A 27726-nucleotide genomic window follows, 5' to 3' on the forward strand; every position below is an offset into this window, starting at 1 on the left:
AAATCTAATAATGCTTCATCAGACTATCAGGCTATCAGACAATCACGAATGATACCCCTAAGGGCGTCCGGATCTGAAAGAAAATATAAAATCAGCATTCGTATAACAATGCTTACCCAAACTGATATCTCACTGCAGTAGCAGCAATGACCTGAAAGAGAACCTAATATTAATAACAACGTCCAAAGTCTCATTCACTAATACATACGCTGCATGGGGTGGCCTGGATAATCTGAAAACAAAGACAGCAACCATTAAAGGGACCGAAAAGTGAAAAATAACCCCCATATTTTTGCCCACTGTCGTGCACAACATCGTTGTTTGATAAGACACAGAAAGCATTACTTCTCAATTCGGCATATTTTTTACGTATAAATATTTTGAAGATTGCCGGAACATGGAGGGTGCTGCCAGCGAACGGCGAAAAAGAGCAACTTGGGTTTCAGGTCCAGGGATTGGTCAACCCTTACCACGTGAGAGTTAATTTTGTAGAGAACAAAGCTGACGCACATTATCTTACAGCTAAACGCCATTTTAAAAATGACGCTCACTTCCATAGCTTTTACGTTAATAAAGCATTCAGCTACTTCGCCGCTACGAGCTACGATCCGCCGCGCCATCTGCAAGGCCGTCTGTGTTATCGCGTTTATTGTTTACGTCGTGGGTGGTCGTGTTGGTCGCGCGAAGAGAAGTGAATGACATGTTCGTGGTTGTTGTGTCAATTATTCGAGAGCCCTACATATGCCTGGTGTAGTTTTGGTGCTCGGGGATGCAAAAATCATGTTCGTTCACCATCGGCGGCGGGCGTTTTCTACCACAAGATTCAACAGGAGAGTGCGCGAAAACGAATGTGGTTTGAACCACTCGGTTATTAGATGTAGCAGTCGTGTCGTGTGTGCTGAGCTCATTTTGCTGCCGACGACTACGAAGATGCCGTAGAAGGCGAATTGCGAAGACGTCCTAAGCACACTGATGCTCAGTACCCAGTGATTTTGCTTCACCGAGGTGACCCCACATCGCCTTACCCTTAACTACCCCAGAAGTACGCACTTAGGAATTATTTTTTATACGAATAGCAAGCCGTCTTTTCTGGCTGACATTTCCTGTAATAATAAATAGATCTCCCGCCCCCCTCTCTGCTTCACTGCATGATAGAACGTGGTAGGCTGAAATGGGAAGCGAGAAAAACTTGGAGCGCTTGATTGATAGTCCAAGAAATAGCGCAATTATATTATAGAACAGTTTTCATAAAGGACAAAATTTTAAGGTTCCTAAAATTATAGTTGAGCTTATAAAGAGTAGTAAGAGCTTTTCCTCATAGTTTTTCGAAACAGCAACGCCAGAGTAAAAATCATTAATATTGTAGGAATTCAATCACATCATATACCTGTTCCTGTAACGGCATTCTGTCTAGTCCTCCGTCGTGCGCGAATGGAACTTTGCCCCCATACTTTCGTGCCATTTTCCTCAGTGTCGTTGCAGGTGTAGCCTTAGACTATGAGAAGATTATCATACAAAAGGTTGTGTGTCACGCATTACATAAGCCTAGTGATTACGTTGTGTGTTCTTAGCCTCTCGCGGGTACGGAGGTGTTACTGGTGGATGGTGCGCGTTGATTCTGTCTGGAGCAGTTGCGTTGGGCGTTAGTGGCAAAATGTAGCCTCAGTGGGATTCAGTTTACCTCTCAAGGGGTATGGAAGCGTGGCTCGTCACTGGTGGGTGGTGTGCGTTGATTCTGGTGGATTTTGTGTCGAGCGGATTGACGATGATGGAGTGCTGTGTACGTGGAAATACTTCCATGCTGGTGGGTGTCTTTTCCACTCTGTTCCAGTGACTCTGCACTTGCTTTCCTTTGTCGCCCAGCAGTCATTCAATTTTTGGTCGTGTGACAGTACTCATTGAGCAACGTCCTGACGTGCCCTTACCTCTTCTGTTTTATGACGCATGCTTTCTTTGTTGACGCATCTAGCTCTGTGTTTATTTGTTTGTTTCTTTTTTCGGATAAGAAAGGTTCTTGTTGATCATTCTTGTCTTGACGATGACACTGGTGCTGCCACACCCTTGATCTGGTCGGGTTAATGGACTGGAGTGGCCCTAGAATGATTCTTAATAATTTCGCGATTAAATTAGTTCAGAAAATAACCGCAAGGGGGCCAGACGCATAGCTTTTAGTTATCTGCCTGCCTCCCGGATGGAACGGGCGTAATAACTTTGTCTCCGCTTTGTTTGCGATTAGCAGTGACGTGCCTGTGCATGTCGGGCGCTGGGCGGGAACGAGAGTAGCGCTGGCACGATTCTTAATAATTTTGTCATGAAATTAATTCAAAAAGTAACTGCTAGGTGGCAGATGCATGACTTTATTGCAGATGCATGACATTTATTGTGGTGGACAGTGCGCTGTTTTGTTTTGTGCCTAGTTCTTTGTTGTTAGGTATTGATGGTGTCCCTTGTTAGCATATTTTGCTCTTCGTTTCACAGCAGTTTGCGTTCCTATGTCTCGATTATAGGCGTTTTTCTCCTTGCTTGTCCAAAGCTGTGCTACCTGTCCAGACATGCCATGATGAAGTCACACCTGACGTCCCAAGATGTCCAGAACTAGTGGTCATAAGGACAGTGGCACCACGTGATGTGATGTTATGGAACTAGGTAGTCACAGTCTCTGTAACTATCGACACAGCGATGGTCAGCGGCCGTCCCAGACCGCTTTCTTCAAAATGGTGTCGTTGATCTTCAATTAAACTGCGCTTCTCCACTCTATTTCTGTCTATTTTTCTATTTTCTATCAGCTCAAGTAGCCGGTAACTCACACACTGGTCTGCACTCTTAAACAAAAAAAGGGTGTACTTTCACTCCTTTTAATGCCACATATATCACTCCCTTTTGGAGGGTAAAATTACTCTAAAAAAAGGAGTCTCCTCACTTCCTTTAGGGAGTGGGGTTACGCTCTAACCCCCTACTGGAGAGTAATAGTACTCTCTCGACCGGGTCTGAGACCTTACCCCTCCCTGAAAAGTTGCCTACACTCTTAAAGGTACTGTAAAGCAGTAGACAAGAATGATATGCCGGTGATGTGACTAGAGCCTTTGTTGCTTCTAAATACTATATGCGGAACCATACGACCGACAACGCGCAATAAATATTTTTAGTTTGCTAGGAAAGATGCGGCGTAGTGGAGCGGTGCGACGCCTGGTGTCAAACAACCCCCTGTACAGCGGGCAACACTGAAAATTGGTATTACACACTATGACATCGGAATTTCGTTATTTTAGTAACCATATTATTAGTTTTCCTGTTTACCTATGCATTCTGAAACCCCTGTTAACAGTTTAACCTGTTAACCCCTGTTTTTGGGAAGTAACCCAGTGCTGGCCGCTGTTCGATGTGGGCTCTCCCTATACTTCTCTGCTGCGCCTGCGTGCTCCTTTTGTTCGCGGCCTCTTTCGAACGAACAAACTCTCTCTGTGAACCTCTGTGAACAAACAAGTCCCGACGCTGTCTGGCTTCTTGAACGTCTGACACATTTTTTTCAACGGCTCAGCATTTCATTTCAGTTCGCTTATCCGTTTATCCTCAGATGTGGATCGTTGTGTGGTTGCAGGGGCGGATTTTATGGTGGATTGTGGTGGATTGTTATGTCGGGCCCAGTGTTATACGCATGCAATGTGGTTGCCGCCGTATGTGTCAGAAGTACGGATTCATTTCGAATACCTAGTACAGTGTTGCCCGTAATCTTTAATTGCAATTTTCTAATTAACTGCGCCGTCGATTGGAATGAAACTTGCACACTTTTTGTCCTGGTGGCTTGGACTATCGAATAGCCACACTAAATGACATTTGATCGGTGCTGCTTTACAGTACCTTTAAAGGGACGGTCTCGTACACCCTGGCACAAAGCGTACCATTCGATTCCTCATTGCTGAAAACGTAATACTGTGAATTCGCTCGTCCAGAATCGTCACGGTTATTAAATAAACGAATTAAGTTGATAAGAACAGCGCCAGTACATTGCGATTTCTGTTGGCAACAGCGATATCCGCCTATCCGCTACGATGGCAGACCGCTTATTGGATGAACAAATCGTCTGCTCTCGCGCCTTTTTGCAGCGGTGAGAGCAGAAGACTTCCAAAAGGTGCTCGAGGATCACGGCGACGGCAATAAATTTGCTGCGTGTGGTCTGGTCAAACGAAAGACGCGTATTGTAAAATGTTGCCGAACAATAATGTCAGTAGGTCTCGCATCTTCATTTCGAGCGGGAGAATGACTCCACCGAATAAAGGCAGTTGACGCTTATTTACTAACTTGTCTCGTATCGTTCGATATTTTGAGCACTTCTAGTTCGTCTTACCTGCGAAAAGAATATTCCGCATGGAAGTGGTGGAAACGTAACCCGGGTGTATAACAACTCTTTTGTCGACGACAATGTGACGAAAGTGGATATAGAAAAGCACCTGTTGGGATCGAGTCACATACTCGAAGCATCAACAAAAGGTCTGATTGTCACACGCGTGCGTGTACTCCGCACGTGGGGGGGGGGGGGGAATATGTTTATTGAGAAAAAAAAAAAAAAAGGAAAGGTTAGTCAGGCAAAGGCCGACTTGCTATTCCTTTCGTAAAGAGGAACGGAAAAGGAAAGGGGACGAAAAGATAGGAAGAAAACGAAAAACGGAAAGAAGGCGGCATGAAAGAAAACGAAAAAAATACGAAAGAAAGAAAGCGAAAAAAAAAGGGAGAAAACGAAATAGAGGAAAGAAAACGAAAAAATAGAGAGAGAACGAAAAAAGAAAGAAAAGAAAAAAAAGGAAAGAAACGAAAAAGAGGAAAGAAAACGAAAAAAGGAAAAAACGGAAAGAAGCGAAAAAAAAGAAGAAACGAAAAAAAAAGAAAGAAACGAAAAGAAAAGGGAAAGAAACGAAAAAGAGGAAAGAAAACGAAAAAAGGAAAAAAGGAAAGAAGCGAAAAAAAAAGAAGAAACGAAAAAAAAGAAAGAAACGAAAAAAAAAGGAAAGAAAACGGAATACACACACACATACACACAGACAGATACACAAAAGGGCCTTAGAGGCTGGTCGAGAGACCGGTTGCACGGAGAAAGCTCAAGAGGGCAGTCGTAACTGCCCCCTGGTTGTGCAGGACCGGGCCGAGCAGGGTGGCCAAAGAGACGTTAGGGTAGCCAAGTTGTCGCAAGTGGCGTTGGAGGACGAGTCTTTCTGGGAGGTACCAGTTACAGAATAGGAGGTAGTGCTCGATGTCGGCTTCCACATAACAAGTTGTGCAATCGGGGGAGTTCGTCTGGCGCATTTTATGCAGGAGTGAGGGTGTCCGTGCAACATTCATTCGAAGGCGGTGGAGGAGTGATTCTTCAGCTCTATTGCAGCGGCAGGCAATAGTGAAGTCCTGCATGGGGTCAATGAGGCGTACGAAATGATGATATGAGGTAGAGTCCGCTCGGAACTGCCGGGTACGGACATAACGCCACCGACGAATGTGCAGGGAGCAGACAGAGATCGTTAGGGGCAGAGGGGTGGCAGGAAGAGCTCTGTTAGATGTTGCGTCTCTTGCTATTGTGTCTGCGCGGGTGTTACCCAGAAGGCCTACGTGTCCCGGGATCCATTGAAGCGTCACAGAATGGCCAGTTACCGCAAGTTGTGTCAGAGCTTGTAGTATGAGCGTGTGGAGAGTGCATATGGTGCTGGGGCGAAACGAGAGCAGCAAATCCAGTGAGGCCTTGCTGTCAGTCAGAACAACCCATTGTGCAGCCGGCAGACCGAGCAGATGCTGTAGAGCAGAGAGGATGCCGAGGAGTTCCGCTTCCATAGAAGACATTGGGTATGGGAGGACAACGGCTTGCTGAAAGTCACTATCAGGGATATAAAATGCAGCACCCGAGCTGTCTGCCGTGACTGAGCCGTCCGTGTATACCTGGCGATGATTCTGATACGTGGAGTGCAAACAATGGAGAGCGAGTTGGAGGGCTACAGGTGCGGGAGTGTCACGCTTGCGCTGAAGACCAGGGATGGTGGAGCAGATATCAGGACGCGCAAGGGTCCACATTGCTGGCGCATATGTGGGAGTGGTTGGGGAGGGAGGAAGATGATCCTTCAGGCGGGCGATGGTCTTGCCGAAAGCTGAGTCAGGGCATTCGTCGTCAATATGGCAAAGATAGTGGTGAGGGTGACTGGTTAGATAGCGAGAATATACTCGAAGTGTATCAGCATCCCGCAGAAGAGGGACAGGAGTCTCCCGTGCTTCAGCAAGCGTGCCGTAAGTCTCTGATGTTCGTGGTACTCCCAGACAAATGCGAAGGCCGCGGGCTTGGATGTTAAGGAGCTCGCGCTCCTGCGTTTGGCTGAGGGCATGCAAGATAGGGAGGCTGTAGCGTAGTGTCCCCAACACGAGGGCCTGATGGACGCGATGAAGATCAGAGCAGGACGGGCCCCAGGACGCACCAGCGATACGTCTGAGGACGTGAACTGAGGCAGTCGCCTTTGTGGTAATCATCTTCACATGGCGGGACCAAGTTAGGTCGCGATCAAGTATAACACCTAGGTATCGGCATGAAGTGGCGAAAGTCAGAGGGGAGCCGTCAAGGTAGAGCGGATACCTGCGGAAGCACTTGCGCGAGAACGCCATTGCAACAGTCTTCGCCGGCGACACTGTTAGGCCACGGGAGGCAAGATAGGTGGTAATCACATGTAGAGAGCTTTGCAGTCGGCGCTGGATCGTGTCTCGACGGATTGCAGAAGTCCAGATGCAGATGTCGTCGGCGTATATTGTGATGGATGTATGAGCAGGGATCAACGGGGTAAGGGAAGCCATGATAAGGTTAAAGAGGAGGGGGCTAAGGACACTGCCCTGCGGGACCCCACGGGTCACGTGGTGCTTGGTGGTGTCACCGCCAGCGGTGCGCACGAAGAGATAACGGCCTGATAAGAAGTCTTGTATCCATCGCAGGGGGCAGCCGCCAACTTGAGCCGCAGTAAGAGCGTCAAGGATGGCAGCATGGTAAACACTGTCGTAGGCTTTCTTTACGTCGAGGAACACAGCGGCAGTCAATAATCCCTCTGCTTTGGCTTGTTGTACCTGACTGACTAGGTTGATGACACAGTCCAGCGCTGATCGGCCCGGGCGGAATCCCGCCATCACTTCCGGGAAATACTCAGCAGTCTCAAGGAACCAGCTGAGACGTGTGAAAATCATGCGTTCAAGTGTCTTCCCTATACAGCTGGTGAGGGCAATGGGACGAAAAGAGTCAATGTGATGCGGCGATTGGCCCGGTTTGAGTACAGGAACCACCATGGCCGTCTTCCAATTTTCTGGGACTTGTCCGGTACACCAGCTCTCATTGAGAAGCCGCAGGAGGTGCAAGCGGCCCGATAGGGGAAGGTGCCAAAGGGCCTTATAGGTAACCTGATCTGCGCCAGGTGATGTGTGCTGGGGAGCGGCTGCAAGTGCAGTTTCGAGTTCAGAGAGGGTGAAGAGCGTGTCCAGGACAGGATGACTTGGCGCGTGGACTGGGACTGCAGGCGTTACTGAGCTAGGGGTGTTGGTGGTAAGTCTTGCGCAAAAGTCTTCGGCAATTTGTAGTTCAGGCTGTGATGTACAAAGGGACAGGGAGCGGAACGGATTCCGCTGAGATACAGGGGAGGAGAGGCCTCGTAGTACTCCCCATATCCGAGAGAGTGGTGTACGAGGGGATAAAGAGGACGTGAACCTGCGCCAATGGTCCCGCGCAAGCTGACGCAGATGACGCCCAATAACTTTCTGAACGCGCCGGGCTTCGAGGCGGTCAGGAGCGTGACCAGTGCGTCGGGCACGGCGTTCCGCGCGACGACGAAGAGCACGAAGCCGCTCGTACTTAGCATCGACGGCAGAGAAGCACACCGGGACACGGGAGCAGTTAGTAGCAGCCTGCGCAGCACCTGCTACAGTACGAGCAAAATCCTGCTGGTTTCCCAGTGCATCGTTTGACGAAGCTGACTCCAGTGTGGCCTGATAGAGCTGCCAGTTGGTTCGCTTGACGGAACGTGATGTAGCCGGCTGACGCGATCGTCGGATGCCGATAAGTACGGGCAAATGATCGCTTCCAAGGGTGTCGGCATCTACTCCCCATGTGAAAAGACGAGCCACTGATGTTGACACAGCGGTAAGATCAAGACACGAGGAGAGGTATGTGGCTTGAAGAAATGTTGGGGAACCGTCGTTTAATATACTTAGAGCTCTGTCGGCGAAGAGGTCCGCAAGGCGCTGTCCTCTTGCGTCGGTGCGTGTGCTACCCCAGACGGCATTATGCGCGTTGAAATCGCCACAAAGCACAAGCGGCGACGGGAGGCTGGCAATAAGTGTGTCCAATTCAGCAATGTCGTAGGGAACACCAGGGGGCAAGTAAAGGGAGACAACCGTGAGGTCAAGGGAGCCTAGACGAACGGAGCAGGCCACGTAGTCACCAGTCCCCTGCGTGCGCACTGTCCGGCGGACTACGGGGATGTCAGACCGGACGAAAAGCGCGACACGACTTGTTCGTCCTCGGGGTTCAGAAAGGAAGGTAAGGTAATTCGAGAGCCGAAAATCTTCTGTGATACCGCATTCGGAGACGCAGAGCAAGGGGAATTTGTGTCTACTCCGCACGTTTCGTTCACGATGCATATGAGGTAAGAGACGTTCTGCGAGCACGATATGTATGAGACGACACCGGACGCAGCTCAAACTAAAAGATGTCGACCGTCACGTACGCAGTCAACTGTTAGCGCGGCAGCGGTGTCCAAAGAACTGGATACGCGCAGTATTGAAATGTAGGTATTACTTTGTTGAAAATAGCCAAAAGTGGTGTGTACAGAAATTGTCGGCACCGCACGAAACGGCAGTCCCGCGTACCTCGGTAGTATTGCGAGAAGGAAGTGCTTGATCCAGCACGCTACATCAGTTTGTTTTCCTCTCTAAGGTATTATCCCTAATAGAGCAGTATATCGCCAAACTATGCTCAATAATGTTGTCTTGTACCCCTTCAGTAGCTGACACTAACTGATGAGAGTGGCACTCCTTCCTGTGCCAGAATCAACACCTTTAAAGGGACGGTCTCGTACACCCTGGCCCATCCACAAAGCGTACCATTCGATTCCTCATTGCTGAAAATGTAATACTGTGAATTCGCTCGTCCAGAATCGTCACGGTTATTAAATAAACGAATTAAGTTGATAAGAACAGCGCCAGCACATTGCGATTTCTGTTGGCAACAGCGATATCCGCTACGATGGCAGACCGCTTATTGGATGAACAAATCGTCTGCTCTCGCGCCTTTTTGCAGCGGTGAGAGCAGACGACTTCCAAAAGGTGCTCGAGGATCACGGCGACGGCAATAAATTTGCTGCGTGTGGTCTGGTCAAACGAAAGACGCGTATTGTAAAATGTGGCCGAACAACAATGTCAATACGTCTCGCATCTTCATTTCAAGCGGGAGTTTACGTGGATGACTCCACCTAATAAAGGCAGTTGACGCTTATTTACTAACTTGTCTCGTATCGAATGCAAACAACTCAGGGAAAAGAGGTGCTGACGCCAGGAATCGAACCTGGGTCTTCTGATTTCCGGTCAGATATGTTTTTCCCTTAGTTGTTTGCATTCGTTAATTTCTGGGCGTTTGAGGCTTACTTGTCTGTGTCGTCCCTAATTGTTGGTCTGCCTCGGCCAAATCTCCTTGTTTACGTTTTTGTCTCGTATCGTTCGGTATTTTGAGCACTTCTAGTTCGTCTTACCTGCGAAAAGAATATTCTGTATGGAAGTGGTGGAAACGTAACCCGGGTGTATAACAACTCTTTTGTCGACGACAATGTGACGAAAGTGGATATAGAAAAGCACCTGTTGGGAGTCACATACTCGAAGCATCTTCAACAAAAGGTCTGATTGTCACACGCGTGCGTGTACTCCGCACGTTTCGTTCACGATGCATATGAGGTAACCACGTCACATGTGGCGTTGCATGAGAGGGAGTTGAATCCAGCTGCGACTTCCGTCGTCTGCTGTCACGGCATATTCCTTCAAATTTCTCGAAAACCACTTCATTGTTCTGGTTGAAACTTCACGACTGTGTTTCTGTAGCACTCTTGAATATAATTTCAGCTAAGTTTCGGAATCGCTCGATCTGTACGAGACCGTCCCTTTAAAAAAAGGGTGCACCGTAGCTCTTTTTTGGTGAGCACACCGTTGCCACGTATATCACTCCCTTTGCAGTGTACAATTACTCTCCAGTAAGGAGTTAAAGGGTCTGCCCTTATGTGGACACTCATTTGTCCTTTGTTGAGAGTAATTGTACACTCCAAAAGGGAGTTTTATATGGTGCAAGAAAAAAGGAGTCAAAGTACACCCTTTTTTAAGAGTGTGGACACATGTTAGATGCTCCCTAATTAGTGTAATGACTCGCTCGATTATCCTAATTACTGTGGGTTACTTAGTTAAATTCCTCTAATTGCTAATTTAATGACGTCTAGGCCACGGTGTGAGTTCCGGCTAGATGAGCTGATCAAATACTACTGGGAGCAGCAGGAAATTTCTGCTGCTGCTCTCGCCCAGTGCTACGGGACCGCTCGTGCCGCTGCAGCTCTGGTGCTTCGCTGCTGTTGCTCTCCCGCTGCTGCTGAAATCGAAGGTATGCGTCCCGGGCCTTAGGAACAATTGAACGCCGATACCGCTTAAAGCGCGCGGTGGGGGGCTCCGCTCCCCCTGACTCCCCGGGACATACATCGTCGCCAACTTGGTCGCACCAATAGTAACATCACCATAAACTAACCGTTGTTACTTCGGCTTTGTTACTCAATGATGTCATACTTGAAACACGATCATTCTTCAGCCTCAGACACAGCGATGGTCAGCGGCCGTCCCAGAACTCTTTCTTCAAAATGGCGTCGTTGATCTTCAATTAAACTGCGCTTCTCCACTCTATTTCTGTCTATTTTTCTATTTTCTATCAGCTCAAGTACCGGTAACTCACACACTGGTCTGCACTCTTAAACAAAAAAAGGGTGTACTTTCACTCCTTTTCTTGTCACATATATCTCCCAATTGGAGGGTACAATTACTCTCAAAAAAGGAGTCTCCTCACTTCCTTTAGGGAGTGGGGTTACGCTCTAACCCCCTACTGGAGAGTAATAGTACTCTCCCGCCCGGGTCTGAGACCTTACCCCTCCCTGAAAAGTTGCCTACACTCTTGAAAAAAGGGTGTACACTATACAGTAGCTCTTTTTTGGTGAGCACACCGTTGCCACGTATATCACTCCCTTTGCAGTGTACAATTACTCTCCAGTAAGGAGTTAAAGGGTCTGCCCTTATGTGGACACTCCTTTGTTGAGAGTAATTGTACACTCCAAAAGGGAGTTGTATATGGTGCAAGAAAAAGGAGTTAAGGTACACCCTTTTTTAAGAGTGTGGACAAATGTTAGATGCTCCCCAATTAGTGTAATGACTCGCTCGAATATCCTAATTACTGTGGGTTAGTTAGTTAAATTCCTCTAATTGCTAATTTAATGACGTCTAGGCCACGGTGTGAGTTCCGGCTAGATGAGCTGATCAAATACTACTGGGAGCAGCAGGAAATTTCTGCTGCTGCTCTCGCCCAGTGCTACGGGACCGCTCGTGCCGCTGCAGCTCTGGTGCTTCGCTGCTGTTGCTCTCCCGCTGCTGCTGAAATCGAAGGTATGCGTCCCGGGCCTTAGGAACAATTGAACGCCGATACCGCTTAAAGCGCGCGGTGGGGGGCTCCGCTCCCCCGGACTCCGCTCCCCCGGACTCCCCGGGACATACATCGTCGCCAACTTGGTCGCACCTATAGTAACATCACCATAAACTAACCGTTGTTACTTCGGCTTTGTTACTCAATGATGTCATACTTGAAACACGATCATTCTTCAGCCTCGGACATAAGCCTTGGTATTGCAATTTGGGATCCTGGTGTTATCAATTTTTATATCTGGGATTGTAATATCTGATATATATGTGGGATATCGCGACACCTCCACAGGCTTGCAGGAAGCATGAGAAAATCCGGATGATTAATATTCACTTTATTTCAAAGGAAGTTCTTAACAGCCTTTCTCTGAGCATGGTTGCTGTTAGGGACAATGCTCCTGTTCGCAGCAACCGGGATACAAAGCATCCGGGTTACCAGGGATGAGCCTGCATCCTTCACGGGGGCGTCGTTCTGGGTCGCAGTAGTGGACGTAGACGAGCTTGGTCTCGTAATTGCATACAAGAGATCCGCAGACGGGGTGATCCATCGGGGTCCACACGTAAGGTTCCAGGGTCTTGCCTAGGTGAATGCACTTGCCTGCAGAGTATTTCAGCATCAACTGACACATATTTTCTATTCCTTCGCCAGGACTACGGCAGCAACAATCCGATTTGAATGTAGCAGCAGGCAAATAGTTAGGATACTGTTAGGATACTAGGATACTGTTTTGAGGCCTAAAGGCCTGTTCCAGTATATAGTAGCGCGCTAATATAGCGCTACAAAACAACACACAAAAACAGCGCTCACTGTTACCGAACGGTTCACATTTGCAAAGCGGCGCTCGCGCCATAATTTGGCAGAAGTTCGGTGGTTGTTTCCGGTCTTTCCCATCATGGCGCCTCCAGAGTTCGACGTCATGCGGACAAACAAGTTCGATCAACTGATTGGACGAAAAATTATCAGACATTTTGGATGGCAGACTCGCCGGTTCCAATGCGGTCGCCGTGCCGTCAAATGCGGAAACAAAAATAACTCCACGACTTCCGCGACGTCATCGCTGAAGGGCCTCTTCATTGGCTAACACGAATGTAGTGCTAATATTAGCGCTGAAAAAGTTGACAACTCCGATAAGCGCAATTTTTTTGCGGTTTGGAGCACAGCGAGGAGGAAAATATAGCGCTATTTTCTCGCGCTATGTAGAAATCGCGCTATCCCGACATATCGGAGCTGGCCTTCACATCTTAGTCTTGCCCGTTTCAACGAAGCTCAATTTGTTTTACATGTACCACTTAAGAGAGCAATAGGCAACATTTAACGTGGCTCGAAATCCCTGTCTCATCTGGCAAGCTGTCCATCAGGAGTCACTATGCGAAATAGTTTCGTTGTGCGGTGTGTTGTCACTGCGCAATCAAATTGACAAAAACAGTCACAGAAAGCAACCCAGGTTTTTCCCTCCTTTCTTCCTCTGCATCCGATCCTGCAGTGCCTGCACGCGCGCGCACGTCTTCAGGCTCGGCCGTACTCCGAGCCCTGATTTCCCCCTCCACCCCCCACCCCACACCCCACTGTGGGGAAACAGAAACCGAGGAGCACGTCATAATGGACTGCCCAGCCACATCGGATGCTAGGGGCAAGCTTCAACTATCTGTGCAGTCCACCGGCACATCTGAGACCCAGCTCGAGGAGATGGTCTCTGGAGGAGGAGGGGGGAGGAGTGTCGTTGGGAGGAACCCGAGAGGTCTGCCTGCCTGATTAGGCGGCATGTTTCTCGGGAAGGGAAAGGTGGTGGAGAGGAAGAAAGGGAAGGGTGAAGTGGAAGACCGAGCAGAATCCGCTCGGGGGGAGGATAGCTGCGTCCATGGGCCGACTTCAGGGGAACTGTGCCGGCATACGCCTATTACACATCTGAGGGAAACCCAGGAAAAACCCCAGACGGCACAGCCGGCCCGCGGATTCGAACCGCGGACCTCCCAGTCTCCAAGCGCACGCGTTACCGCTGCGCCACCGGAGCTGGTGAGATGGTCTCTCCCAGGGATATTCCAAGGATTTTCATCTCGAAGGTGTTGGTGTCTCGTAGGGGCTGATGGGCTGATGGGACAATCCCTGGTCTATCCTCGTGGCAAACTTCACCGTCAGAAGCTCGTCCAACGAGCACCGTTGAACTTTTTCAAGGTCGTCGACCCTCAAGGGCGGCTATGAGACCATGGCGCTAACCAGCAAATAACATAACTAAACTCCCCTTCCCCTTTCTCCCGCTCCCCTTTCCCCCGAGCAACGTGCCGCCGGTCTGGGCAGGCAGACCGCTCGTCTACCCAACGTAACACCCCACCCCTCTACCCGAAAAGGTATAATTGTGCTTGCAACACAGTTCTACCGGCAAAGGTGAAGGATTATTTTTTTTTTCTCTCTCAGAGCGCATAGTTCACTCGCGAAAGCGGTTGCGAAGTGCTATGCCCGCAGACCAACGCAGTCGAAAATTAGCTCAATTAGGTTGTCTCCTTTTAGTGCAGAGGCCATCATTGTATTCTTTTATGTAACTATATATATACGGGAAAGAAGTACAGCGCGAATAGACAGTTTACACGTTTACGGGACGTGAGCACTGTTAGCGAATATCCAGGTCTACTACCGAATGCGTCAGCTTCGTTCGATTGCGCATTGCATATACGTGCGGCACAGTTTTAGGTCACGCTCTAAAAGTTTTAAGGTAAAACAGTAGTATTTTTTTCCTTGACCAGAATGACGCAATGCACCCGCCTGTGTGTGACTCGTTGGATGATATGGACAACTATTATAAATCGATCGCGTTGAAATAAGAAGACTGCATCTTACCATTCGCGGCATGAGTAGGTATAGCCGGAACGTTGAAACCATTCACGAAGCTGCAGGGCCCAAAGGCAAATGCAGCTACAACAAGTAGTACGACAGCGGGAATCATCATCGCAGTCGCTCTTCGGAGTGTTCTACTGTTCTTCTGGTAGGGCAAGAATTGCACGACTCTTTAAAGCAGCAGGTCGCCAATGTTTGGTGTCCGTCTGCGCGTGATAAAGAAGCTGATCGGCGGCCTTCTGAAAGCAAGGCCCCGCAGGATGTCCGTTCGCCATCTCAAATAGCTTCAAAATAGCAACAGAACGAACGTTCAACAGTCGGCGTACTTGTTACGGCGTTTATGAAATGGGAAGTAGCTGTTATCAGAACACGTGCAGGAACTCAAACTACGAAGGACGTGGTTCCAACCGAGAGAACACCGGAAACCGACCAGACGCAGAGAAATCGAACGGCCTTGGACCGGAATTTCTGGTATCTCAGAAGCAGAGTGAGCTCCTTTCACTATATTAAGAAAAAAAGAAAGGATTTCAGCATGAAGTTGCTGAGGCATAAAAGTCCTGGATCCATAGACAAGTAGCTCGTCGTTGACGTCCATCATGATGGCATAGCAACTTGTAGCATGGGATTAGGTTGGTAGCGGTTCGAATCCACAAGAAAGTGGAAATTAATTAATAGCGTTTGATGAGAAACGCGGAGACACGTGCTCGGCCCTCAGAACATTCTCTCCGACGTTGTCACACCTGTATACTTTCACGCAAACGAACACACTCGCGGCTGGAGGTGAAAGTAGATCACACAAGGTAGCAGCGCTGGAATGCAGCCGAGGTGAGCTCCGTATGTGCAGGGATCAGTGTTGTACCCGCTACCAAAACGTAGTAAAGGAATACCGCTACCCGCTGCTCCACAAAAAAGTAGCGCAAGGCTACTGTCACTATAAATTTAAAACCGTAACGTGATACGGCTACCGCTACCAAATAAAAGTAACGTAAATGCTATGCTGCTGCTTTTCCGCTACCATACCTTTCTCTATAGGCAACATACTGCAGATGTTGGGACGCGGAAGACAGGGGCTGAAGGAAGCACACAAACACAAGCGTCACTCGCAACTAATATGTATTGCAGGCAAAAGAATGCTTTTAAAACACAACCGGTAGGCGACACGTGCCGGGTTATAAGTCTCAAACCGTGCTGATAGACGCCAGCCAGTAGATAGTAAGGACGTAATTAGGTACTTAGGAAGGCAAGTTCTTTATCAGAAAGTGTTAGAGATGGTTGACTGACACACTTGCCTTCCCCCGCCAAAAGTATGTGATGCGCTTCTATTATCTCCCGGGTAATTTGAGATCTGGCCCTCCCCAGGACAGTGGTACCCTGAAAATCCGGAACACAACCACATCTATCGCAATGGTATGCCAGATTGCCCGAAGGCACATTTCTGAGGCTGCAGGAGTGCTCACGTAGTCTAGTATTTAGGCACCTGCCCGTCTGGCCAATGTAAACTCTATTACACGAGAGAGGGATTTTGTATATCTTTTGCACTCGAGCGTTCATGTAACCACACAGTTAGAGCAGCCTTAGAGGGTCAGTACCTACGGTTAGTTGACGCGGGGTATCCTGATCATATCATCACGAGCATTGCTGAGAGACTGATGGCTTCGGTACTGTCAAAACGGGATACGGTGAGGCAAAGGCCACCTGGTAGACCGGTCATTTTGCCATATGTCCATCGACTTTCCCACAATATCAAGAAAGTAGCCAATAGGTACCAGGTCCCTACGGTCCTTTCGGCCCCTCACAAGGTTGGTGGCCTCTGTGGCATGGTCAAAAAAGTTGAACGTGGGGTTGTGTGTGATATTGCTCATTCCCAGCAATTCGTGCCCTGTTCTTCTGGTGTTATATACAAAATCCCTCTCTCGTGTAATAGAGTTTACATTGGCCAGACGGCCAGGTGCCTAAATACTAGACTACGTGAGCACTCCTGCAGCCTCAGAAATGTGCCTTCGGGCAATCTGGCATACCATTGCGATAGATGTGGTTGTGTTCCGGATTTTCAGGGTACCACTGTCCTGGGGAGGGCCAGATCTCAAATTACCCGGGAGATAATAGAAGCGCATCACATACTTTTGGCGGGGGAAGGCAAGTGTGTCAGTCAACCATCTCTAACACTTTCTGATAAAGAACTTGCCTTCCTAAGTACCTAATTACGTCCTTACTATCTACTGGCTGGCGTCTATCAGCACGGTTTGAGACTTATAACCCGGCACGTGTCGCCTACCGGTTGTGTTTTAAAAGCATTCTTTTGCCTGCAATACATATTAGTTGCGAGTGACGCTTGTGTTTGTGTGCTTCCTTCAGTCCCTGTCTTCCGCGTCCCAACATCTGCAGTATGCTGTCTCACCAACTAGCCCAACTTTCTGCGCTTGTTCTATAGGCAATACCTTACCGTAGGCATCACGTTACCGAATGTGTCTAAAGATGGTGCAATATTTATGTTCCCTCACATAGTCAGCATGCAGCATAAAGTATTTCATTACACTCTGAGGAAAAAAATTGGTAATTTTCGTCCTTTTGTGGACTAAATATAATGCCAGAGAAGTTAGTCCCTTCAGGAATAAATTAATGTCACTGAGTGGGGACTGCATTTCACGCTCTGCTTTAACAGTCCAAGGTACATAATTCATGTGCATGAAGGAAAACGGATTGGATTAAACCGTGACGTGTCGAGTGATATAATATCTTGCGACATACATGGGGCACACTTTTCCAAGGAACAACGGCTATTTCAAACTGTGTGTGAAAATTGCTAAGTTAGCTAAGTTATATGTCCTTATTATCCTTTACGTAGACGGTTGCATTCCGGAGACATTTTCAGTCCTGGGGAGTAAATTTCGAGTGAATTGCAGTCAGGGGGCTTAGATGGGGAGTAATTGAGGGGACTTCAAGCTGTATGTGATGTGACGTGATCGAAAAAGAAAAAAAGGAGGATTTAAGTCACGACAAAGTCAGACTGGCTACCCCAGATCACTTAGCCGCAGTTGGTCTACCTACACCAAAGATATATTATTTCACGTCGATCTTGGCTTTGAGATGACGCGCATTTAAGACACAATTTAATGCACGTAGCGCATATGTGCATCTAATAATTTTCTCGTCAGAATGTTTGGAATACAAGACCGTTCTTTCCGCAATAACAGTATCTTGTTGGAAACATCTGCGAATCCCAACATGAAACTTTTCCGTCTGCTTGCTCTCGACGTACCAGTCTTCCTTCTGGTCAAGTGGTGCAGCTGTCATCATAAGCGACCACTCATCGAGTCACCAATAGGAACATACCAAGTGGTACAAATATCAAACGAATCGTATAATGTTTGCTCACCGTTTTCGCCAGGGTCAACACCTCCAACAAGAAGCCTGCTGGCATGCTGCGTCAAAGCATGGGCCTTACTTAGTCACTGTTGTTGCCTACTCCCAGTTTCCATTTTTCCAGCCACACGACGGCTTCTCGTACAAAGCGTTTCACAGAATGAGACACACATACATAATGAAATTATGATGAGATGCCGGTCTGCAGCGTGGACCTGCAGCCCCAGTGCTAATTGGAGAGTATGAACGATGATGGTGGAGATGGCAATTCAGATTACCAACGCATGGTGGAGGGGCCGGTTGATAAGGGAAGCTCCCAAAAGTGAGGGAGACCTTGATACATATGAGCGCCTTACCAAGGCTAAAAAGGCAGTGATCGACAGCATGCATCCTGAGCTAAACCAAAAAAGTATGTTTAGTACCATTTTTCTGGGATTATACCCGTGTGAGATTGCTTCCACCGTAATGCAGCATTTATAGGGGAAGTATTATGTAAACCTTCCCCACACATGTCATACGCTGCAAACAATTATTTGCTTGTGTACCGCCACTAAGCGTGTGTGCAAAGGGCATTGTAAGCATGTTGACGTACACTGACTCCCGAATAATACTATTATTTCTTCATTTTGTGTGCCTCACGTACCTACAGTGTAATGTATTTCATCGATAAAAGAGATAGGGCGCAGACTAACTAGTGCATGATGATGAAGGAACGAATAACCGAGAGACACGGGACACGAAGACAAGCACAAGAGTGCTTGACAAGTGCGAAGTGTGCGAAGTGCTTGAGTGCGAAGACAAGCACAACTCTTGTGCTTGTCTTCGTGTCCCGTGTCTCTCGGTTATTCGTTCCTTCATCATAATGTATTTCATGTTTGAAAATAAGTAGATCGCGTTCGGCAACCTGTGTAAGCGCAGGTAATTCTATCTTGCCAGCAGTGCTTCACTTGTAGCACTAGCACCTTAGGCCTAAGACCTTAGAGTAATGACTTTGTAAACATTTTGGAGAGTAATAACTACAGCGATATCTCGTTCTGTTTCCGGTACATTTTTGTAAAGACACGAGGCACGAAGCCTGCTGCCCAGACCACTTCGTCTGCGTGCCGTGCAGCCGGCCTATATTGGCCATCAAGGGGCCATAAAAACCAAGCAACTTCTGCGCACTAAAGTATGGTTCCCCAAAATGGACACAGTTTGCCGCGAGACTATCCAGAACTGCATCCCGTGCCAAGCGTGTGACGAGAGAATCCTCCAGGAACTACTTGTATCGATCGACTCACCTGTGAAAAGTTGTGCCCTCTCCTTTGCCCGTACGGCTGATGCAGCCGTAACTATACAACAAGCCTGCATGATCGCCAGTGGGCACTGTTTTGGGTACAGAGAAGAGGGCGGCCGGTTGCCCACGCTCGCGCTCCCACTCCGCGGTCTAGCCTTTTACAATCGAGATCAGTGATTTCGCCCGCCTGTTTTTCCTTCTACAGCTTTTCCCGCCGTTATTAATCCTCTTGTCGTACATTTTAATCCTTATACCATGACATTGAATCCTTTTGCCATCCGAATTAATCCTGCTTTCATTAATTTTAATCCTCATTTCACATAATTTAATTCATTTCTCATGCAATTTAATCCGCGTGACTATGTGTGGGCTACGTGACTTTTTTTTGTATTTTTGGACAATTCCCATGTCTACGGGTATTGCACATGTTTTTCATTATTAATGTGGGTTTCTGCACCATAATGGGATACTGTGTGACTGTCAATCTGGATTATGGTATTGTGGGACTACATGTATTTCCATGTGTACGAGTTTTACCCATGGTTTTCATTACAAACGAGGGGCTCTGCACTGTAATGGGTACTCCGGGACTGCCAATCTGGATTATGATATTGTGGGATATTTCCATGTGTGCGAGTATTACACATGCTTTTCATTAGATATGCGGGTTTCTGCACTGTAATGGGATACTGTGGTACTGTCGATCTTGACTACGAGGGGTCTTAATAATAATAATTGGGTGTTTACGTCGCGAGACAACTGACTACGAGGGGTCTTAATCACTTGCACGCGTTAGGAGCTAACGAGGGGCGGGGCACTCGTCAAGAAGGGCACGTGATAAAACACGGCGCTCTTCGCGCGATACATGAAGGGCGTGGTATACGTCATGCGCAATGTGTCACGTGCACATCTTTTTGAATTTCCCGCCTGCCTTTTTGAATTTCACTCTGTGTACTGTAATGTGTTACTGTGGGACTGTGTATCTGGACTACGTTATTGTGGGACTATTCCCATGTGTGCGGGTATTACCCATGCTTTTCATTAAATATGCGGGTTTATGGACTGTAACGGTGTAATGTGGGACTGTCGATCTTGATTACTATATCCTGGGACTTTAAGCATGTCTACGGGTATTCCCCGTGCTTTTCGTTAAAAACGCGTGTTTTTGCGCTCTGGTGGGATACTGTGGGTCTGTCAATCTGGGTTACAATAGTGTGGTACTATTTCCATGTCAATGGGTATTACCCATGCTTTGTCATTAGAAACATGGGTTTCTGTACCATAATGGGATACTCTGGGACCCTGTATCTGGACTACGATATTCTGGGACTATTCCCGTGCTCTTCATTAAATACGCGGGTTTATGCACTGTAATGGGGTACTGTGGCACCGTCGATCTTCATTACGATACCCTAGGGCTTATAAGCATGTCTACGGGTATTCCCCGTTCTTTTCATTAAAACGCAGGTTTTTGCGCTCTAATGGGATACTGGGGGTCTGTCAATCTGGATTACGATAGTGTGGGAGTATTTCCACGTCTACTGGTCTTACCCATGCTTTTCATTCAAGATACGGGTTTCTGCACTGTAAGGGATACTGTGGGACTGTCTATGTGGATCACTGTATCCCAATACAGGGCAAAATCAGCATATTGAATGAAAAGCTAGGGTAATACCCGCACACATTGGGAATAGTTCCACAATATCCTAAACCAGACAGAGAGTTCCACAGTATCCGGCTATACTGCAGAATCCTGCATTTTGAATGAAAAGAATGGGTGATAACTATAGACAGGGAAATAGTGCCACAATATCGTAATCCAGATTGACGGACCAGCAGTATCCTATTACAGTGCAAGGAACCGCGTTTTTAATGGAAAGCGAGGGGAATGCATATAGTCCCAGTATATCGTAATCAAGATCGACAGTCCCGCAGTATCCCATTACGGAGCAGAAGCCCACACATTTCATGAAAAGCATGGGTAATACCCTCACACATGGGAGTAGTCCCACAATATCGTAGTCAAGGTTGACGGTCCCACAGTATCCCACTACGGTACAGAAACCCGTATTTTGAATGAAAAGCATGCGTAATACCCGTAGATATGGAAATGGTGCCAGAATATGGTAATCGAGATTCACAGTCCAACAGTATCCCATTATAGTACAGAAACTCACACTTTGAATGAAAAGCATGACTAATACCCGTAGACATGGGTATGTCAGTTGTGAGCACCGTAGTCACAGTGGATTCGTAACGGGATAACTGAATTTTATTTGATAGGTTACATACTAGATATAGCATAGAATTAAACGCGCCGTGCGGCCACGCGTCCGCTTCCCGTTCGTGTCTCGGGGTTCTCTCCCTTCTCTCCCTCGCGCGTCGGCCGGTGCGCCTCCGTTGTCATCTGATGCCTGTATTTCGATAAGCAGCGATGCCTGGCGATGGATTCTTACTTCGCTAACAGTATAGTTACAGAATATCGTAATCCAGATAGACAGTCCCATAGTATCCCATTACAGTGCAGAAATCTGCATTTTTCACGAAAAGCATGGGTAATACCCGAAGACATGTGAATAGTCCCGCAATATCGTAATCCAGATAGATGGTCCCACAGTATCCTATTACAGAGCAGAAACCCGCACTTTTAATGGCAAGCATGGGTAATACCCGTAGACATGGGAGTAGTGCCACAATATCGTAATCAAGGTTGACAGTCCCACACTATTCCATTAGAGTGCAGAAACCCGCATTTTGAATGAAAAACATCAGTAATACCCGTAGACATGGAAATAGTCCCACAATAACGTAGTCCACATACACAGTCCCACAGTATCACATTAGAGTACAGAAACACGCGTTTTTAATGAGAAGCATAGGTAATACCCATTGACATGGGAATAGTACCATAATATCGTAATTGCGATTGACAGTCCCACAGTATCCCATTACTGTGCAGAAACCCGCATATTTAATGAAAGGCACGTGGAATACCCGTAGACGTCCTTATAGACCCAGGATATCGTAATCAGGATCGACGGTGCCGCAGTATCCCATTACAGTGCAATTACAATGTAGAAACCCGCGTTTTTAATTAAAGCATGGGTAATACCCGTAGACATGGGAATAGTCCCACAATATCGCAACACAGATTGACAGTCCCAGAGTATCCCATTACAATGCAGAAACCCTCGTTTTTAATGAGAAGCATGGGTAATACCCGTAGACAGCGGCATAGTCCCACTATGTCGTAATCCAGATAGACAGCCCCACAGTATTCCATTAGAGTGCAGAAACCAGCATTTTGAATGAAAAGCATGGGCAATACCCGTAGACATGGAAATAGACCCACAATAACGTAGTCCAGATACGCAGTCCCACAGTATCCCATTAGGGTACAGAAACCCGCGTTTTTAATGACAAGCATGGGTAGTACCCATTGACATGGGAATAGTACCACAATATCGTAATTGCGATTGACAGTCCCACAGTATATCATTACTGTGCAGAAACCCGCATGTTTAATGAAAAGCATGCGGAATACCCGTAACAACAACAACAACTTTATTTTGACTTTGGAGAGTGGGGAGGTTCATCGCCAGAGGCGATACTCTACAGGCCCGTTCCGACATACAGCACTTTGCTCCAGAGCACTGGAAAACAGCTCTGTTTATTCCTCCTCTCCCGGCGGCGACTCGATGGAAAACAGCGCTTGGCGAAGTTGAGCTTCGGTGAACTTTCCCATCGCTGTCTCCCTGAACCAATGAGAACGCGGCGCCGCGTTCACGTGACGGGGCTGCCTTTTTTTTTCGCTTCTTGTCGCCGTGACTGCACGTAGGCTGCACGTAGGCACGTGACTGCACGATCACGTGAGATCATCAAGTACAGCGCTGGGACAAGCGCTGTAAGTGCGAACCCCACAGTGGAAATACAGCGCTGTTTTGCAGTGCTGTGGTGCAGCGCTGTGGAGCAAAGCGCTGTATTTCGGAACGGGCCTTACCCCGTTGCTGGTGGGGATGTGGGGAATAAAATAACGAGCCCCTTCACAATAACGATCGAAGTCCGATGATGCCCAGAAATGTCGAAAGAGCTTTGAGAGCAGAGCGTTGCTGGGCTGGATTGGGCCAGGGACCAAGCAATTTCGATAGGGAGAAGGGGCGAGAGTCCAGCTGACGAAGAGACTCGGAGAGTGCGGTTCGGGAAGGTTGGTAGTGGGGGCAATAAAGAAGAATATGCTCCAGATCCTCAAAAGCACCACAGTGGCAGCAGGAGGGAAAGTCAACTTGTCTCAAGCAGTAACGCCACTGAGCTGTAAAGGCCACATCGAGGCCCATTCGGTGGATTAATGCAGCATCTTGACGAGAGGTGTTTCGTGGAATGCGGAAAGCGAGCGTTGGATCAACACTGCTCAACATTGAGGGGGGGGAGAATGTCGGTTGTCCATTGGCGGGAAGCCAGGGCTGTCACGAGGCGTCGCAGAATGGAACGGCGGTCTCATCTCAGCAGAACAATACTGGTCAGTTTCCGATACGAGAGTGCTGCTTCTGCGGCGCTGTCGGCCTGCTCGTTCCTCACGACACCACAATGCGCTGGAACCCACTGCAGAACTAGCCTGTGACCTGTTGCGTAGATACTGTGGTAAACCATTAACATATCTGTGACTAAGGGTGCGGATGGGCCTCGTATGCCGGAATTTTCAATTGCTTGAAGTGCAGATTTGGAGTCTGTGAAGACTGCCCATTCCCGCGGTGTAAAATCAGCGATGTGTTGTAGAAAGAAAAGGATGGCATAGAGTTCCGTTGCTGTGGAGGAGGTTGGATGTGAAAGGCGTCGTCCGTGCATTACGCCTTCGGATGGTATGACGAATGCTGAGGCGGACTTGTTGTTTCGGGATGCGCCATCGGTATATGCTGCTGTAAACGTAGAAAACTTGTCGTCTACCAGAGCATGAAAATGGGCTCGGAGGACTTGAGGGGGGACCTGATCTCTTCTTTCCAGAAGGTTTGGAAGGCGTACAAAAGTGGGAGGTACCGGCAGAGACCAGGGGTCTTCCGGCGGTATAATGTCCTTAGCTATGAAGCCAGTGAGAGTCTGGCGTGTCCTCTGCGCTACTCGATAGAAGTCGCTTTCACGGCGGTAACGAATTTTCCTGAGGAGCGGGTGACGGGGAATGTGAGCACGCAAACGGAGGAAGTGCCGAGCCGTTTCACGTTCACGTAGAACCTCAATCGGGAGTTCACCAGCTTCAGCCAGTACTTGCCGTGTTTCAGCCATTCTTGGAACTCCGAGGCAGCGACGAAGGCTTCAAGTAAACAGGGACCGAAGGGTATTTAATGATGTTGTTGATATCCTGTGCAGAATGGGAAGGCTGTAAAGCACAGTCGCCCTCATCAACGCCGCGTGAACTGTGAGCAGGGAACGCTGATCACAGCCCCATCCTGAGCCAGAAAGATGTTGAATTGCGGGGAGCCATCGCTGCACTTTAGTTTCAAGGTGTTTAATGTGCCGAGCCCAGGGCAAGTCCGAGTCGATTACCACGTCAAGGAAGCGGTGGAAGCGTACCGGTTCAAGCTTCTTTGCACCAACCCAAAGAGAGAAATTGGCCATAGCTTTGCGCGTGAAATGGAGCTCGACACACTTTTCGGGTGAAAGGTCCATCCCAGGGTGCGTGAGGTACGTATGGACATTATTTAAAGCGAGCTGCAGGCGGCGCGGTATGGCTCGGCCTGGTTTTCCTACTGTCCAAAGGGCGACGTCATTTGCATACACGGCAAATGCAGCTACAACAAGTAGTACGACAGCGGGAATCATAATCGCAGTCGCTCTTCGGAGTGTTCTACACTCTAAGAAAAAAAGGTGTACTTTTATTCCTTTTGGGGACTAAATGCATTGCCACAAAAAATAGTCCCTTTCGGGAGTAAATGCTCGGGAGTAAATTAATGTCACACAGTGGAGACTGCATTTCACGCGCTGTTGTAAGAGTCCCAAGTGCATAATTCGTGTGCACGCATGAAAATACTTTGAAGCTAACCGTCAACCGTGATATATCGAGTGATATAAAATCTTGCGCCATACATATGGCACAATTTGCGAAGAAAGATGCGCTAACTGTTTCCTACTCTGTGTGACTGGAAAATTGCTACGTTGGCTGAGTTATATAGACTTATGCCCTTCAAATTGACCAAGGGCACATATTGACGTAGACTGTTGCATTCAGGAGACCATTCGCGAAGTTCATGCAGTGACAATTTGCAGTCCTGGGGAGTAAATGTCGGGACTAAATGTCGGGTTAGGGGACTAAAATGGGGAGTAATTGCAGACTAGGGGAGTAGAAGCTGCAATTACTCCCCGTTTTACTCCTTTTTTTCCTAGAGTGTAGTGTTCTTCTAGTAGGGCAAGAATTGCACGACTCTTTAAAGCAGCAAGTCGCCAATGTTTGGTGTCCGTCTGCGCGTGATAAAGAAGCTGATCGGCGGCCTTCTGAAAGCAAGGCCCGCAGGATGTCCGTTCGCCAGCTCAAATAGCTTCAAAATAGCAACGGAAGGAACGTTCAACAGTCGGCGTACTTGTTACGGCGTTTATGAAATGGGAAGTAGCTGTTATCAGAACACGTGCAGGAACTCAAACTACGAAGGACGTGGTTCCAACCGAGAGAACACCGGAAACCGACCAGACGCAGCGAAATCGAACGGCCTTGGACCGGAATTTCTGGTATCTCAGAAGCAGAGTGAGCTGCTTTCACTATATTAAGAAAAAAAAGAAACGATTTCAGCATGAAGTTGCTGAGGCATAAAAGTGCTGGATTCATAGACAAGTAGCTCGTCGTTGACGTCCATCATGATGGCATAGCAACTTGTAGCATGGGATTAGGTTGGTAGCGGTTCGAATCCACAAGAAAGTGGAAATTAATTAATAGCGTTTGATGAGAAACGCGGAGACACGTGCTCGGCCCTCAGAACATTCTCTCCGACCTTGTCACACCTATATACTTTCACGCGGACGAACACACTGGCGGCTGGAGGTGAAAGTAGATCACACAAGGTAGCAGCGCTGGAATGCACAGAAGGCTGCGCGGAACGTCACAGATATCGATACTCCATCGACAGTGCATTGGTCACCAAATTTTCACGAGAACTGATGTACGTGAGCAACGAGAATTAGCCGAGGTGAGCTCCGTATATGTGCCGGGATCAGTGTTGTACCCGCTACCAAAACGTAGTAAAGGAATACCGCTACCTGCTGCTCCACATAAAAGTAGCGCAATGCTACTGTCACTATAAATTTAAAACCGTAACGCGATACGGCTACCGCTACCAAATAAAAGTAACGTAAATGCTATGCCGCTGCTTTTCCGCCACCATACCCTTCTCTATAGGCAATACCTTACCGTAGGCATCACGTTACCGAATGTGTCTAAAGACGGTGCAATATTTATGTTCCCTCACATAGCCAGCATGCAGCATAAAGTATTTCATTACACTCTGAGGAAAAAAATGGTAATTTTAGTCCTTTTGTGGACTAAATATAATGCCAGAGAAGTTAGTCCCTTCAGGAATAAATTAATGTCACTGAGTGGGGACTGCATTTCACGCTCTGCTTTAACAGTCCAAGGTACATAATTCATGTGCATGAAGGAAAACGGATTGGATTAAACCGTGACGTGTCGAGTGATATAATATCTTGCGACATACATGGGACACACTTTTCCAAGGAACAACCACTATTTCAAACTCTGTGTGAAAATTGCTAAGTCAGCTAAGTTATATGTCCTTATTATCCTTTACGTAGACGGTTGCATTCCGGAGACTATTTTCAGTCCTGGGGAGTAAATTTCGAGTGAATTGCAGTCAGGGGGCTTAGATGGGGAGTAATTGAGGGGACTTCAAGCTGTATGTGATGTGACGTGATCGAAAAAGAAAAAAGGAGGATTTAAGTCACGACAAAGTCAGACTGGCTACCCCAGATCACTTAGCCGCAGTTGGTCTACCTACAGCAAAGATATATTATTTCACGTCGATCTTGGCTTTGAGATGATGCGCATTTAAGACATAATTTAATGCACGTAGCGCATATGTGCATTTAATAATTTTCTCGTCAGAATGTTTGGAATACAAGACCGTTCTTTACGCAATAACAGTATCTTGTTGGAAACATCTGCGAATCCCAACATGAAACTTTTCCGTCTGCTTGCTCTCGACGTACCAGTCTTCCTTCTGGTCAAGTGGTGCAGCTGTCATCATAAGCGACCACTCATCGAGTCACCAATAGGAACATACCAAGTGGTACAAATATCAAACGAATGGTATAATGTTTGCTCACCGTTTTCGCCAGGGTCAACACCTCCAAGAAGAAGCCTGCTGGCATGCTGCGTCAAAGCATGGGTCTTACTTAGTCACTGTTGTTGCCTAGTCCCAGTTTCCATTTTTCCAGCCACACGACGGCTTCTCGTACAAAGCGTTTCACAGAATGAGACACACACACATAAAGAAATTATGATGAGATGCCGGCCGCGTATTTCCAAAACGCTACCCTGTACAACGGA

At 47.7% G+C, this 27726-nt stretch overlaps 2 long non-coding RNA genes across 2 annotated transcripts; both read right to left on the reverse strand.

The window, feature by feature from the left end:
- Positions 1-27726, reverse strand: LOC135399614 (uncharacterized). The gene is made up of 4 exons (XR_010424363.1): positions 27504-27726; positions 209-232; positions 134-151; positions 1-73 (listed from the first exon to the last, which is right to left on the reverse strand). It is a non-coding gene; the product is annotated as an uncharacterized LOC135399614 (long non-coding RNA).
- Positions 12034-15032, reverse strand: LOC135399613 (uncharacterized). Its single transcript, XR_010424362.1, has 2 exons — positions 14549-15032; positions 12034-12313 (listed from the first exon to the last, which is right to left on the reverse strand). It is a non-coding gene; the product is annotated as an uncharacterized LOC135399613 (long non-coding RNA).

This window comes from Ornithodoros turicata, chromosome 7 (assembly GCF_037126465.1).
Source record: "Ornithodoros turicata isolate Travis chromosome 7, ASM3712646v1, whole genome shotgun sequence".
NCBI lineage: Eukaryota > Metazoa > Arthropoda > Arachnida > Ixodida > Argasidae > Ornithodoros > Ornithodoros turicata.